Source organism: Sarcophilus harrisii, chromosome 5 (genome assembly GCF_902635505.1).
Source record: "Sarcophilus harrisii chromosome 5, mSarHar1.11, whole genome shotgun sequence".
Classification (NCBI taxonomy): Eukaryota; Metazoa; Chordata; class Mammalia; order Dasyuromorphia; family Dasyuridae; genus Sarcophilus; species Sarcophilus harrisii.
The window spans coordinates 187,255,147-187,271,779 of NC_045430.1; the positions used below are offsets into that span (position 1 = coordinate 187,255,147).

At 33.5% G+C, this 16,633-nt stretch overlaps 1 pseudogene; it reads left to right on the forward strand.

Annotated features, from left to right (window-relative positions):
* Positions 1-16,293, forward strand: part of LOC100927106 — a 189,052-nt pseudogene extending 172,759 nt beyond the window's left edge.
* The last annotated feature ends 340 nt before the right edge of the window (positions 16,294-16,633 follow it).

Genomic DNA, 16,633 nt, shown 5'->3' on the forward strand with positions numbered 1-16,633 from the left:
AAATTGGGGGATATATGAACAAGGTATGGTATTTAAATGTTATGGAATATTATTTTCTTGAATTTCTATCAGCATGATGATCAACAAGGTTTCCACAGGACTAATGATGAAATATGTTACCAAATTCCAGTGTCCTGTAGCTCAAAGAGAGGGAAAAACAAATACACTTTAGCATCTCCTTCTCTTTGTATCCAAGGGAGACTTTAATTCCTTCTAGTAGTGGAAGGAGAAAGTGGAAACAGTAACTGACCAATCTGCTTTCCTCAGAGAGGGGGAATACTAAGCTAGAATTATATCTATCTGCTTCATTAAATTTTATTAGCCATAGGAATATAGTTTATATTATTATATATTTTATATATATTATATTATATATTATAATATAGTTTATAGGGAATATAGTTCAAGCTATACTCTTGATTGCCATTTCTTAGTGAATGAACCAAGTTCTATATCCAGAACTTGACCCCCTTTCTACCAAATACCAATTCTATAATGAACACATGAAACAAAAAACAAAGAAACTCATTTATCCAACTCACTAAGCAAAACAAAAATCAGAGAAAATATACATATGAAAACAGAGAGATAAAGACTCAGAATGAAAAATGAGATAAATTTGGGGAAGGCATGGCCAGTGTAGAAATCTGCTCTGATTGACTATATTAATAAAGAATTTTCTTTTTCTTGTGTTTTCAATTGAGGTACAGCATGAGTTCAGGGGGTGAGAAAGCAAAGCATGGCTAATTAAAACAAATTAAATACTTTTCAAAAAAGAAGAAAGGATTCATTATAAAATCTATGAATAAGACATGATTTCTGAGTCACTTCCAACTTTGGGACTCTGAGAATCTTCCAATTCAAATCCTGTGATTTTGGCACTTAATATTTCTTCCCAACTTTTCCATTTTTATGGATGGTGCCACAATCCTACTATTCACCCCAGATCAAAAACTAATTCATCATAGGCTCTTTCCTCTTCCATACTCTGCATATCTAATCAGATGACTGACTATTCACACTGCAGACCTATCCCAGACTTCTTGTCTTTTCTAATAATTTTAAATGTCAACTTCAAATTCATAGTTCTGAAATCAACTTAGAAGAATGGAAGGAGAGAATGGAAGTCATTTTGGACTGGTTTAGTCTCATTAAAAATAGAACACTAAAGCTTTTCCAAAAAAAAATTAGAATACTATTATATCAAGTCTATCTTAATTCCTGACTGTTTAGCACACAATTCAATTAAATCTTATATGCAACATGGTTTAATGGACAGAGAACTAGCCTTAAACCAGAGAGATCTGAGTTCAAGTCCCACATCTTAACATATACTAGCTGTGTTAACCCTAGGCAAGTTATTTAATGCTTCACTATGGTGAGAAACTTTCTAAGACTACAAATTGAAAAGAAAGTGGTAGCCAGCAATGGTAAAAGGAACTTCTTAATCCAGGGAGTTTTCCAGACCAAAGAAATTACAGGTCCAGTCCCTATCCTTATACACTACATATTCATAGTTTCTTAGCCTTGCCTCTCAGGTACTATTTAATTTGAGACATCTAGCTTTGGAGTACTCTCGATATGTTCTAAAAATCAGAATAGGAAACCTATGTTAAAAACTGATATTCTTAGAGCTTTATTTCCTTATAACACTAATCAAATAGTCACTTTCATTCCCATGGGCAACTGGTTACCTGTGGAATTGGGATAATCAGATACACCCATGCTTACTGGGTACATTATAAATTAGTGTTATCCAGTTTCAACTGAGCTTTCAATGAAACAATGAAATCCTTTTATTCCTTTTAATTGTTTCCCTACCTCAGTACTCACAGAATCTTTTCCAATTTTTTTTTTTTTTTTTTTTTTTTTACTTCTCAAGCTTCCCACAACTTCTCATCCTACATTTCCACCAGGTAAGAACCAAACTACTTAACCTTATTGAGAAAGTTGATACCAATCCCCAAGAGCTTTCTCTTTGCCCCTTCTCTTTATCTCTAAACATCTTGAAATTGTCCCCCATTTTCTCCTCCTTGCTTTTAGTCTCTGAAAATGAAGTAATCTTTCTCTTTGCAAAGGTTCTACATATACCCTTGATCCTCTTCTCATCTTTCCTAACAGATCTAACTTCAATCCTGATCTCTCTCTAATCTTTAGTGCTTTTCTGCTTACAAATTTCTTTATTATTTCCTTCAAATATGTCCAACTATTCTCTGTCCTTTCAAAAAACTAAAAAACTAAAACTTTTAAACTTTGCAGTCCTCTAAAGTTATTTTATCTCTTATTCCATTCCCAGACAAAACCTTAGGGGGAAAAAAAAAACCTGTTTTATATTCATTGTCTTTAACATTTGCTTTTCACTCATCTCTCACCATTTCCAATTCTCAACTTTCTGGTTTCAGATCTCATCCCTTAACAAATTGCTCTCTTCAAAGTTAACAAGACACTTTTTAATTGCCATTGATGACATTTGCTTACATCATAAAACTTCTCAACTAGCTGCTGCATTTGACCCTGATAATTCCTCTTAACTCTGGACATTCCCTCCTTACCAAATTTTTGTCACCATTTCTCCTCTTAACAGCTTCTTCTCCATAGTTTTTTTGTGGCTCATCATCCTTGTCAATTCCCCTATCTATGGGAGTTCTGCAAGACTAATAGAATATTCTTTCTTCTCTCTCTCCTTTCTATCCTGGTGACCTCTTCTGTTCCCATTTGTTTAATTATCATCTCTATACATATGATTCACAGTTCTATATATCAAGTTCTAGTCTCTCCCCTGAACATCAGTCTTGAAAGACCAGGTGCCTATTGACATTTTGGTCCGTTGTTTTTTCTTTGTTCTCAAAGAAGAATATGATGTTGGGAAGGTGACGCCATGACATAGAAATGAAATGAATTTAAGTGGGGGAGGGCTGGACATTCCCCTCCAAAGGTATCTGGGTCCAGTGGCCAGATACAGATCAGGATGACTTGAGATACAGTATAAATACAGTATAAACCTTGGCCCTTTTAACTAAGATCTTCAATAGATCTTAGTTTGACTTGTTATGCCACAGTTCTCTTTTATTGCCTGAATCAGTCTCCCTAATTATCCTGACCCATTCCTGACTCAGTTTTCTTGCTTCTCAGTTCTAGTCCTACAAAACCTTCCCTCTCTCTTTATCAGAATATTTGGTAAGGATAAAAGATATTGCCTCTCCCCATCCCAAGTTATGGGAATGTCAGATACCTTCTTATCAAGATGCCTCTCCCCATCTCTGGGGTTCCTCCCCCTATTATGTCATCCCATCTCTGGAGGCTCACCCCACCCTGTCAGAGTCCCATTCTGCTCTCAGCACCCTGACTCCGCCTCTGCCTCAGTCTACCCCCTGAGTCTGAGCCACGTGTATATAGGTCATTGAGAACTCACATTGTTTGCTGGATTCTTGGAGACGATAGTCTCATTCAGCCCTGGGACCAAACCATGGATCAATTTGGTCCCAGTAAATCTCTCCCATTTAATAAATTAGAAAATACTCTTTAATCTCTATCTTGCCTCAATTTCTCCGGCATTACAGACTGAGGCAACATTTAATCAGTGATTAAGGTTAAATAAGAAGTGAATGAGAAAAGGCCTCTTTTACCTAATCCAAATATTCATATATACATATATATGTACATATTTTATGCATACATATATATACATATATGTATATAAATATATTTTTAATATATATATATATATATATATTTATATTTATCAATCTGGGAGGAAAAGACCCTGAGGGTTTCCGACCAAAACAGAAACAATTGTTATTTCTATTCACTCTGAGGCAATCCAATGCCTCAGTGACCAAGTGACCAAGGTGGACCTTGACCTGGGACTTATTTATTATTGGTTAATCAATGAGAATGAGAGTGATTTGGTTTAAGGTATGGACCTAGCGCATTAAACTCTAAGATCTCTTTCAAGGTTTCAGTGATCAAAATTTATGGGCAGAACACCTACAGATAAGGGTAAGATATGCTGGGGTGGACAGAAAGAAGGGAAAGGAAAGAAGAAAGAAAAGAAAAGAAAAAGAAAGCAAAGCAAAGGAAAAGAGAAAATAAAAGAAAGAGAAAGCAGAGAAGAGAAGGAGCTGTGTTGCCCAACTAGTTAGTTCTGGCTGGGTCTCCATTGGGATGAATGTAACAGAAACATTTTAAACTCAGTATATCCAAAACAAAATCCACTATCTCTACAGTCCCATTCACCCCCTCTTCAAAAACTCTATTTCTTTTTTAAATGTTTTATTCCTAACATAATTAATAACTCCACAAACTCACATTTCCACATACAAAACAGAAAAGGGGGATAATATATGAAGTCATAAATCTATAAATGGATAGCTTGTTTAAAAAAAAACAAACCAACTTGTCCTCTTTGTTTCCTTTACATTTCCTTCTGTCCTCTTCAATGCATTATTGAATGTTTCATCGCCTCTGTTTTTTCTTAGTTTTTTGGCAACAGAATTGCTAACTCCCCTCTCCTTCCCAAGTCCAATCTCTAAAATCTATAAAAAAGCTAAAACCTCTGTATTTTTAAAAAATGCATATTCAAGAAAAACAAATCTACACATTTGCCTTTTTTTTTTTTCAAAATGTAACTATGATAGTACACCTTGAGGTTAATTCTCTTCTTTCTGGAGGTGAACATCAAAAGCCAATACTGATTCTCTGGGGTTCTGGTTGGTTACTGAATTAATCAGAAGCCTGATTAAGTCTCTTTTTTCATGCATGTAAAAACAATTTTTAACATTCATTTCTGAAAATTTTGGGTTCCAAGTTTTCTCCTTTCCTGCTACCCATTCCAAGAAGCAATCAATTTGTTTTCTTGTAATTATTTTTATTTTAAACTTAAATACAAAATGATAAAAAAAAAAGGGGGGGGGGAGGGAGTTACCATGCACACAGTATAACTTAAGAGAAGATTCAATATAAAACAATAAATTTCCATTTCCAGAAAATCTACATAATAAATACTGATGAGGTTTAGATTTGGGGATTCCCTTTAGGAGGGAATCAAGTGATAAGGTCTAGATTTATGAAACCAAAATAAGATTAGGGTTTCTGGTGGTCAGGAAGTTAAATGATAAGGTCTAGTGGCAGGTTCGGGGTTCAGGGAACCAAATGGAGAGGTTTGGTTCCCCTACAACTCCTTAGGATTTGGGTAGGGAGTTTTGGGGACTCCTTTCTGGTGGCACAGAGATTCTCAGTAAAGGAATTTACAGACCCCAAAACCTAGACTGATAAAAGAGGTTTATTATAGGGATTGGAAAGGAAGTTAGAAATCCTGACAGAGAGGCATCAAGTCTCGTTAGGGAAATAGGTGAGGGTAAAGAAAGTGTGGCACTGGAAAAGAATATTCCAGTGTGCAGAGGCCTCCTTGGCATGGCATGGCATAGCTGGTATGTTTGGAACCTCTGCAAAGAGAGGATTTTAGTTTGGCTCTTTTACAATAGGAGCTTTGACTACAAGTTAAAGGGAACTTGTGGGTGGAGTCCCAAGTTGGCGCATCTACTCACTGGGTTTCAGCTTGAGCTGGAATTCAATAAGATTTTTTAATTCAATAGGATTGGAATTCCTTTTGCTACATAATAGAATGAAACTGTCTTGTTTGCTTTCCCCCGGGGACAGGATCCCTCACTGAGGCAGAATTGAAGGAGATTTTCTCCTTCAAGGATTTTTAGAGTTTCGGGGTCCTTTCTTTAATACTATACTTTTCAAAGCTGCCCAACTTTTTTTTGCTTCTTTGTAGGTTTTCTTTTGTTCTTTGCTGTGTACTTTTTACTTTATTTTTTCCTCTGCCCTCCCCCCACCACCCTAAAGAAAGCTATAATTTAGCAAAGATATACACATATACATAGATATCTATAAATATACACATATATACTCATGTGTGTATAATAAGTACATTATACTATGCTTACTTCCTTCTATCATCTTTTTCTGAAGATGAATACATCTTCCTTCATAAGTACAAGTCTTTCCATGTTTTTATAAATCAACCAACTCTTCATTTTCTACACTACAGCAATATTCCAATACAATCACATCCTACATGAGAGGTTGTCTATGAATTTTTTTTTTCCAATTTTCTTCATTCCTTCTATTCTTGGCTACATCAGTTTTATTTTTATAACAAAATTTTAATTCAGAATAATTTAAATTATCCTTTTTTATATTTCAACAGTGCTCTTAAATTATTGTTTAAGATCTGATATTGCTGATTCTACTTCCTTTATATCTTTGAAGTTCTTCACCATTTTTTCTTCCATATGAACTTTGTTATTATTTTTCTAACAGTAATATAATTTTTGAGCTATTCAATTGAGATGACATTGAATAAAAAGTTTAGGTAAAATTGTCATTTTAAAAATTACAATGGTTTTACCTACACATAAACAATAAAACTTCATTTTTTTTAGAATTGGGTTTGTATAAAAAATGCTTTATGTTGCTTATGTTTTTGTGCCTGTTTTGTCAGGTATACACTCAGGTGTTTTATATTGTCTAGGTATTTTAAATTGTCTAAACAATATTGAATGATATTGCTAACACAATGTACTTTAAGTCTATTTTAAATTTAACTATGTCTGAGATCATGATTACCATTCCTGTGTTTTTTGTTTGTTTGTTTTTTGTTTTACATATGAAATTCTTCTTCTGGCCTTTATTTTATCTTTGTATGTATCTCTCATTTTTTAATGTTTACTCAAAGCAACACATTGTTGAATTGAGATTTTTAATTTGCTATCCATTTCTATTTTATAAGTAAAGTTGTCCCATTCATGATCTAAGCCACAATTACTTGTTGTGCATTTTACTTGCTCCTATTTTTCCTTGCCTTCCTATTCCTTAATATATTTACTCCTTGAGTCTCTCTCTTCCCACCTTATCCCTTTGCCCTTTTATTTCCTTCTGAATTTAGAAGACTTTTAAACTTTTATAAATATATACCCCTCTTTAATCCATTCCCAAAATGAGAGTAAGGTTCCAGAACTCCCCAATTTCCTTCTTCAAGAGTTTCTTTTGTATCAGTTTTTCCTTTCATGCTTCATCTGTGTGAAATAATTACTCCTTTTTATCCTACAATTTTTTAGAATCACCCCATCATATTCAGTTCAACCCATACCATTTTTAATTTCATAATTTAAAAAATGATAATAAGAGATTGCTAATATTTCCACATTGAGGAAATAAATAATTTGACCTTATTGACTCCCTTATAATTATTCTTTAATGCTTATCCTATATTTCTCCTGGATATTATATATCTAATTTTCTCTTAAGTTCTGGAGGTTTTGTCATAAAAAGCTGAAAATCTTTGAGTTCATTAAATATCCTTTTTTTTTTCATTCAGGATCATAGATAGGAAGCAATTTGATATAGGTTATATTTATGCAGTTATGTCAAACATATTTCCATGTTAATAATGTTGTGAAAGAAAACACAGATCAAAAAGCAAATGAATCTAAGAAAATTAAGGGTTTTTTTTTTTTTAATATGCTTTGATCTTTATTCAGACCACATGAATTCTTTCTCTGGAAGAGGACACTATTAAACTGGAAACTAAATGGATGCCTATCAGTTGGAGAATGACTGAATAAGTTATGGCACATGAATGTTCTGGAATATTATTTTTCTATAAGAAATGATCAAGAGGATGATTTCAGAGAGGCATAGAGAGACTTACACGAACTGATGCTAAGTGAAATGAGCAGGACCAGGAGATCATTGTATATGGCAGCAATATCATATGATGATCAATTCTAATGGACGTGATTCTTTCCAACAATTGAGGCCAGTTCCAGTGATCTTGTGATGAAGAAAAGCAACTACACCCAGAAAGAGAACGGTGGAAACTGAGTGTGGATCACAACATAACATTCTCTTGGTGGAACTGTGAACAGATCCAACCATTCTGGAGAGCAATCTGGAATCATGCTCAAAAAGTTATCAAACTGTACATACCCTTTGACCCAGTAGTATTACTACTAGGTTTGATGTGAGTGAACTCTGTATGACCTGAGTGAACTTTGTAAAATTATGTAAAATAACAAAAACCATGTCCCCTTTGCTCTGAAAAAAAAAAAAAAAAAAAAAAAAAAAAAACCCAAAAAACACAACAACAACAACAAAAAAAATCCAAGCTCCAAATGCTTTCACATCCTTTCAGAGTGAGGTAAGGAAAACCATTCAAAGGCAAATCAAACTATTGACATCACATCCTCAGGAAAAATTTTACATTCCATTGAGAAATCCTGGATTTACCCATAAAATAAGTCTTTGGCAAACCTTTTCTTTGCAGATTTTCTCCATTTAGAAAAATATGCTCATTAGTGAAAAAAATAAATAAAATAAAACCCTACTTTTTGTCACAACTTCTGGGGTTAGTGAATTCTTTCAGCTTTCGAATCTGTGCTTCCAAGTAAAAGTAATCGCATTCATTCACACACCTCATCAGGCTTATGTCAAAGAGATCTTAAAAGAGGCAAAGGGACCCACATATGCAAAAAGTTTGTGGCAGCCCTTTTGGTAGTGGCAAGAAACTGGAAACTGAGTGGATGCCCATCAATTGGAGAATGGCTGAATAAGTTATGGTATAGGAATGTTATGGAATATTATTGTTCCATAAGAAACAACCAACAGGATGGTTTCAGAAAGGCCTGAAGAGACTTATATGAGCTGATACTAAGTGAAGTGAGCAGAACCAGGCGATCATTACACATGGCAACAAGATTATGTGATGATCAATTCTAATGGATATGGCTCTTTTCAACAATGAGATGATTCAAAGCAATTCCAATTGTTTACTGATGAAGAGAGCCATATACACCCAGGGAGAAGCCTGTGGGAACTGAATTTGGACCACAACATAGAATTTTCATGCTTTCTATTGATGTTAGCTTGCATTTTGTTTTCCTTCTCAGGTTTTTTTTTTTCTTTCTAGATCTATTTTTCTTGTGCAGCAAGATAACTATATAAATATGTATACATATAAAGGATTTAACATATATTTTAACATATTTAACATGTATTGGACTACCCGCCTTCTAGGGGAGAGGGTGGGGGGAATGAGGGAAAAATTTGGAACAGAAAGTTTTGCAAGGGTCAATGTTGAAAAATTACCCATGCATATGTTTTACAAATAAAAAGCTTCAATAAAAAATAAAATGTAATAAAAAATTAAAATTAGAAAAACAATATAATTCTCATTTTTTGTTGTTGTTGTTCACTTACATTTTGTTTTCTTACTCATTTTCTTTCCTTATTGATCTGATTTTTCCTGGGCAGCAAGATAATTGTATAAATATGTTTACATATTTTGGATTTATCATATACTTTAATATGTATAACATATATTGGATTGCTTGCCATCTAGGGAAAGGGAGAGAGGCAAAAAAAATTTGGAATACAAGGCTATGCAAGGGTCAATGTTGAAAAATTATCCCTGCATGTGTTTTGAAAATAAAAAAGTTTTAATTAAAAAAAAAAAAGGAAGAAGACACTATTTTTTATCATAAGTCCTTCAAAATTGTCTTGAATCAGTGCTTTGCTAATAATAGCTAAGCCATTCACAGCTGAACATTGTTCAATATTGCTCTTACTACTCTCTTCTCTTTGCATAGTTCATTTAAGGTTTTTCTAAAAGTGTTCTGTCCATCAGCACTAGCTCATTAACATTCCATCATAACCATAACTTGTTCAGTCATTCTCCAATTGATGGGCAATGCATCAATTTCCAGTTCTTTGCCACTAGAAAAAGACTTGCTAAAAATATTTTTGTTGATACAGATTCTTTTCCTTTATGTTTTTTCCTCTTGTTGGGAATCACATGTGCTGGTATTTTTGCTGGATCTAAAGGCATGTGTGGTTGTGTACTCCCATGGGCATGTTCTTCAGAATGGCTGGATCCCTGTACAACTACACAAAGAGTGCTTTAGTTTCCAATTTTTGTCATTTTACTTTTCTGTCATATTAGTCAATCTGAGGTGATAACTCAAAGTTGTTTCAATTTGCATTTCTCTAATGAATGAGTTTAAAATTTTTTTCAAATTATTATAGATGCCTTGATTTCTTCATTTGAAAATTGTAAAAAATCTTTTGACCATTTATCAGTTGGAGAATGATTTGAATTCTTACAAATTTAACTCAATTGTCTATTTCAGAAATGAGGTCTTTATCAAGGAAAGCTTACTGTAATTTTTTTTTACAATTATAATTACTGTGTATTCTACTCCATCCAAGTTTTCTTGTTTAACCTTTTCTCTTTCTTTCTCCTTTCACCCTATCCCTCCTCATGTGTTTTGCTTCTGGCTACCCCCTCCTCCAACTTGCCCTCTCTATTATTGCTTTCTCCCCACTTCTCTTATCCTTTTCTTCTCTTACTTGCCTGTAGGGCAAAATAGATTTTTATAACTAAACTCAATGTGTATGTTATTCTTTCTTTGAGCCAGTTTTGATAAGAGTAAGTAAAGTTTGGCCTAAAAACTCTTTTAAGCCTCTTTTGAGATAATTTACCCCAATCGACCTCTCCCTTCCCCCTTCTCCAAATACATTACTCTTTCTTAACCCTCAATTTTGTTTTTTTAGATATCATTCAATCATAGTCAACTCACACCTGTGCCCTCTGTCTATGTATATTCCTTCTAACTGCCCCAATAATGTTCTTAGGAATTAAAATTATCATATTCCCATGTAGGAATGTAAAGAGTTTAATCTCATTGAATTCCTTATGATTTCTCTTTCCTGTTTACCTTTTCATGCTTTTTTTTGAGACATATCTGAAAGTCAAATTTTCTCTTCAGCTATGTTCTTTTCATCAGTAATGTCTGAAAGTTCTCTAGTTCATTTAATATTTATCTCCTGCATTTTCCCCTCTCTGGTCATTATACACAGGTTAACTTAGTTGATTCTTGATTGTAATGCTAGTTCGTTTGCCCTTCAGAATGTCATATTCTAAGCCGGTGGTTCTCAAACTTTTGTTCTCAGTATGTTGTTAAAAAACTATTGAGGATCTGTTCAAAGAGTTTTTATTCACAGGGGTTATATTTATAGCTATTTACTATATTAGAAATAAAAAAATATTTTGAAATTGTAAACCCTCTGAAAGGGTTTCAGAGACCCCAACAATTTTTTGGACTACACTTTGAGGACCATTGTTCTAAGCCCTTCAGTCCTTTAGTATGGAAGCTGCTAATTCTTGTGTTATCCGGACTGTGGCACTAAAATATTTGAATTATTTCTTTATTGCTGCTTTCAATAATTTCTCCTAGACCTGGGAGCTCTGGACTCCAGTTATAATATTCTTGAGAGTTTTTATTTTGGGATCTTTTCCAGAAGGTGATTGGTGAATTCTTTTAATTTCTGCTTTACTCTTTCATTTTAGGAAATTGAGGCAATTTTCCTTGATAATTTATTGAAAGATGATGTCTATACTTTTTTTTTTTTTTAGTCTGGAGCTTTTAGTTTGTGTAATAATTTTAAAATTACTTCTCCTCAATCTATTTTCTAGATCAATTATTTTTCCAATGAGATTTTTCACATTCTATTTTGTTTTTAATTTTGTTTGATTGCTTCTTGATAATATTGATAGCACATACTTTTTTTATAAATAATAGATTATTAATTTGTTTTTTTGACACCATTGATCTCATATATTTTTTCAAATAATAAACTATTAATTTGACTTTTGATAGTGTTGTTATCATATTGTTTGATTGCTTCTTGATGTCTCATGGAGCATTAGTCTCCAGTTGTCCCACTCTGGTTTTTAAGAAATTATTTTCTTCAGTGAGTTTTTGATTCTCCTTCCCCATCTGGCAAATTCTACTTTTTATTCTTTCTTCAGTGAATTTTTATACATCTTTTTTGCATTTGTCCAAATATACTTTTATGAGTAAATAATAACAATAAAAACAATAGGTAGCCTAAAGTTGTATACTTAGCAAAAGTGTAGGAACAGAAACAAATACTAGGTAACTTAAGGTTGTATACTGAGCACAGAGTAAGAACAAAAAACAAACAGTAGATAGCCTAAGTACTGAGCAAAGAGTAGGAATAGAAATAAACAGTAGGTCATGTACTTTAACCTAGGAGCAAAATCATAGGTCCAGCCCACAAACCTAGGGCAAGGAGCTGAGACCAAAGTGAGAAAGGAGAGAATGAATGAGAAAGGGAGAGAGGCCTTTATATCACTTTGCACCAATAGTATCTTCCAACTAACACTTAAGGGCTGGTGCCATTAGAAGTTTTTTGTTGTTGTTTTTCAATTATTTCTGACATTTTATGACCACATTTAGGGTTTTCTTGACAAAGATACTAGAACAGTTTGTCATTTCCTTCTCCAGCTCATTTTATATATATGAAAACTGAGACAGAGTTAAGTGACTTGTCCAGGGTCACACAGTTGATAAGTGTCTGAGGTCAGATTTGAACTGAGGAAGATTAGCTTTCTTCATAGAAGAAGAGGCTACCTCAATAACAATTTATAGGAGTTTTAACTAGAGATTTTCTAATTATGGCACTCAGACCCAAAAGCAAAACAGGATTAAGAGCTTATAAAGATGGACAGCAATCAAACTTGATCTTAGATCAGAGCAGTTAGAAAGCACTGGAAATTTGCATATTTCCACTCCAGACATCTTTGAAAAACAGAACATTCCCTAGTTGGAGACAGAAGTAACAGGACCCCAGGAATACAAATCAGGATCAAACAATGCCCTGTCATTCTCCCTAGAAATGAACTGATACTGGGCTTAAGACAAAGTCCTATTTTGAGAAGATCAAAGGTTGGAAAAATTAATAATTTTTAAAAGATCCTACAATAATCACTACAATCCTAGGGATGCCCAGGACATAAATCCAGAAGAGAATAAATCCAAACTATCTACAAAGTGAAACACAGTTTAGAAGGACAACTAGAATTCTTGGAAGAAAAAGTCATATGAGGTTTTTTTTTAAGAGTTTAAAATTATATTATAGATTTTTAAAAAGCCTCAGAGAAAAGAATTAGATAATAATGAAAACTTTGGAGTAAAGACTTAGAATTAACATCATAGTACAAGAGATGTAAAACCTTTCTCAAGTAATAGACTCCATGAAAATTATAATGAAATGAACAGATTAAAGACTAAGACAACATGAAATATTAAAAATAAAACCAAAAGACTAGAAAAATGGAAGAAAATGGATACCTCATATTTTTTTAAACTGCCTTGGAAATCAGATCAAGGAGCTATAATTTTAAAATTATTTGATTTTCCAATTCTTCCTGTGCAACAAGAGAACTGTTCGGTTCTGCACACATATATTGTATCTAGAATATACTATAACATATTTAACATGTATAAGACTGCTTGCCATCTAGGGGAAGGGGTGGAGGAAAAGAAGGGAAAAGTCAGAACAGAAGTGAGTGCAAGGGATAATGTTGTAAAAAAAAAATTACCCAGGCATATGTTCTGTCAATAAAAAGTTACAATTTAAAAAAAATTATTACATTTTTTGAAAGCCACAACCAGAAAGAAAAGACAGAGAAAAAGAGAATAGATATATTTAGAGAATTTGTGAAAGTATTTTAGACCCTTCAACTTGGACTTGTCTCTCAGTTTACCTCTCCTTTGGTTTGCCCAGCCTGCTCCTTTTGTACCTGTTCTTACCTCACATACCTGAGTCATTCTTGCTCTCCTCAAAAAGTTTCCAAGTCATCCACTTGCAGTAGCTTTGCCTTCCATCCTTAATGGGGATCAAGTTCATAGACTAAAAGAGTGCTATTCTCTTCCCTTAATCTCACTGCAGCCAGCACCATTAAAACAGCACAAACAATTTTAGGGACTCTCAGAGCTGGTAAAAGCCAAAGTAGTGAATTGGTCAGGCTTCACCAGTTTGGAAAATGGAACCTTCCTGAAGGAGAATCCTAACCACTTCGTTATCTTCCTCATTTAGCACTACTATATTTGACAAATTTAAAAGAAAACACAAGGCTCCTTCTATATAGCTGGAGATTTGTAGAAGGATATGCAGTACAGGGAAGTTCTGAAGCTTAAGGGAAAATATTTTATATTTCATGTATTGGCCTTCTTTGCAGCATGTGATGGAGAAAATGCAAACTTGGGACCGCAATGAACCAACAAATACAGAACATAAGCCTGTTGCTTCTATGTCTTCCAAATTACTATGGAAAACACATTCTGAAATATACAGTCTCCTTATTGACACTCATATTAAAGGCTCAAAGGAAATGGAATTTCTCTTCAATGGCATTGAAACCACTACCTCATGTTAAAAAGAAAGCTGGACTGTGCTGGATTGGGGACAAAGAAGCAACATATGGTGAATGTGTACTAGCCTTTGCAGCTGTTGAAGGAATTTTTTTCTGATTCTTTTGCATCAATATTCTGGTCCAAGAAAGATTTAATGCTTGGATTAGCTTTTTCCTTATTAGTGGAACTTATTTTTTTTTTATTTTTTTATTTTTTTTATTTAATAGCCTTTAATTTACAGGATATATACATGGGTAACTTTACAGCATTAACAATTGCCAAACCTCTTGTTCCAATTTTTCACCTCTTACCCCCCCCACCCCCTCCCCTAAATGGCAGGATGACCAGTAGATGTTAAATATATTAAAATATAAATTAGATACACAATAAGTATACATGACCAAAACGTTATTTTGCTGTACAAAAAGAATCAGACTCTGAAATATTGTACAATTAGCTTGTGAAGGAAATCAAAAATGCAGGTGTGCATAAATATAGGGATTGGGAATTCAATGTAATGGTTTTTAGTCATCTCCCAGAGTTCTTTTTCTGGGCATAGCTAGTTCAGTTCATTACTGCTCCATTAGAAATGATTTGGTTGATCTCGTTGCTGAGGATGGCCTGGTCCATCAGAACTGGTCATCATATAGTATTGTTGTTGAAGTATATAATGATCTCCTGGTCCTGCTCATTTCACTCAGCATCAGTTCGTGTAAGTCTCTCCAGGCCTTTCTGAAATCATCCTGTTGGTCATTTCTTACAGAACAGTAATATTCCATAATTTTCATATACCACAATTTATTCAGCCATTCTCCAACTGATGGACATCCATTCAGTTTCCAGTTTCTAGCCACTACAAAAAGGGCTGCCACAAACATTCGTGCACATACAGGTCCCTTTCCCTTCTTTATAATCTCTTTGGGATATAATCCCAGTAGTAACACTGCTGGATCAAAGGGTATGCACAGTTTGATAACTTTTTGAGCATAGTTCCAAACTACTCTCCAAAATGGTTGGATTCGTTCACAACTCCACCAACAATGAATCAATGTCCCAGTTTTCCCACATCCCCTCCAACAATCATCATTATTTTTTCCTGTCATCTTAGCCAATCTGACAGGTGTGTAGTGGTATCTTAGAGTTGTCTTAATTTGCATTTCTCTGATTAATAATGACTTGGAGCATCTTTTCATATGACTAGAAATAGTTTCAATTTCTTCATCTGAGAATTGTCTGTTCATATCCTTTGACCATTTTTCAATTGGAGAATGGCTTGATTTTTTATAAATTAGAGTTAATTCTCTATATATTTTGGAAATGAGGCCTTTATCAGAACCTTTGACTGTAAAAATATTTTCCCAGTTTATTGCTTCCCTTCTAATCTTGTCTGCATTAGTTTTTGTTTGTACAAAAACTTTTCAGTTTGGTATAATCGAAATTTTCTATTTTGTGATCAGTAATGATCTCTAGTTCTGCTTTGGTCATAAAAACCTTCCCCTTCATTAGTGGAACTTATTAGTAGAAATGAGTTTATACTGTTACCTGCTCAGTGTTCAAATAACTAGCAAGTAAACCTTCACAGGAAAAAGTAAAATGAATAATCATCAGTGCTGTTAGAACAGGAGTTTCTAATTCTGACTTTGACTGTGAAGTTGATCAGAATGAATTGCATTTTAATGACACAGTATGTTATTTTGTAGCAGACAGATATGTTGAAACTGATCTTTTGCAAGATTTTTAAAAAATAAACTTTATTGATATCATTTGTTTTTATATTTCTGAATTTTTCACAGAATCCTTTTTTCTTCCCCTCCCAGAGAGTTATCTCATATAAGGACTTTTTTTTTTTTTTTTTTTTTTTTTTTTTTTTTTTTTAAGAAAAGCAAAACAAAAAGGAGGGGGAAATAAGAGAATAAAATCAGCAAAACTAACACATTGAAAAGTCTGAAAATATATGCAATTTTCTCCACTTGTGAACCTCCTTCCTCGGCAGAGGAGTGAGGTGTGAGTGTCTTTTTATAAATCTTCTTTAAGGTCATGCTTACTCTCTATAATTTTGCAAGATTAATTTTATTTTGTAGTTGTTTTCATTTACATTGTTGTCATTTTGTATATGTTTTTCTTAGTTCTGCTTATTTATTCTATCAGTTCGTGTAAGTTTTTCCATGCTTCTTTGTATTCATCATGTTCATCATTTCTTATAACACAGTAATTACCTTAATGTGCCAAAATTTGTTTAGCTATTTCCCAATCAACGGGTTTCTTTTTATTTCTAGTCATCTATTTAGCAACATTTTTAAAGTAGAAAATCCATTTGATTATATGGAGAATATCACATTAGAAGGTGA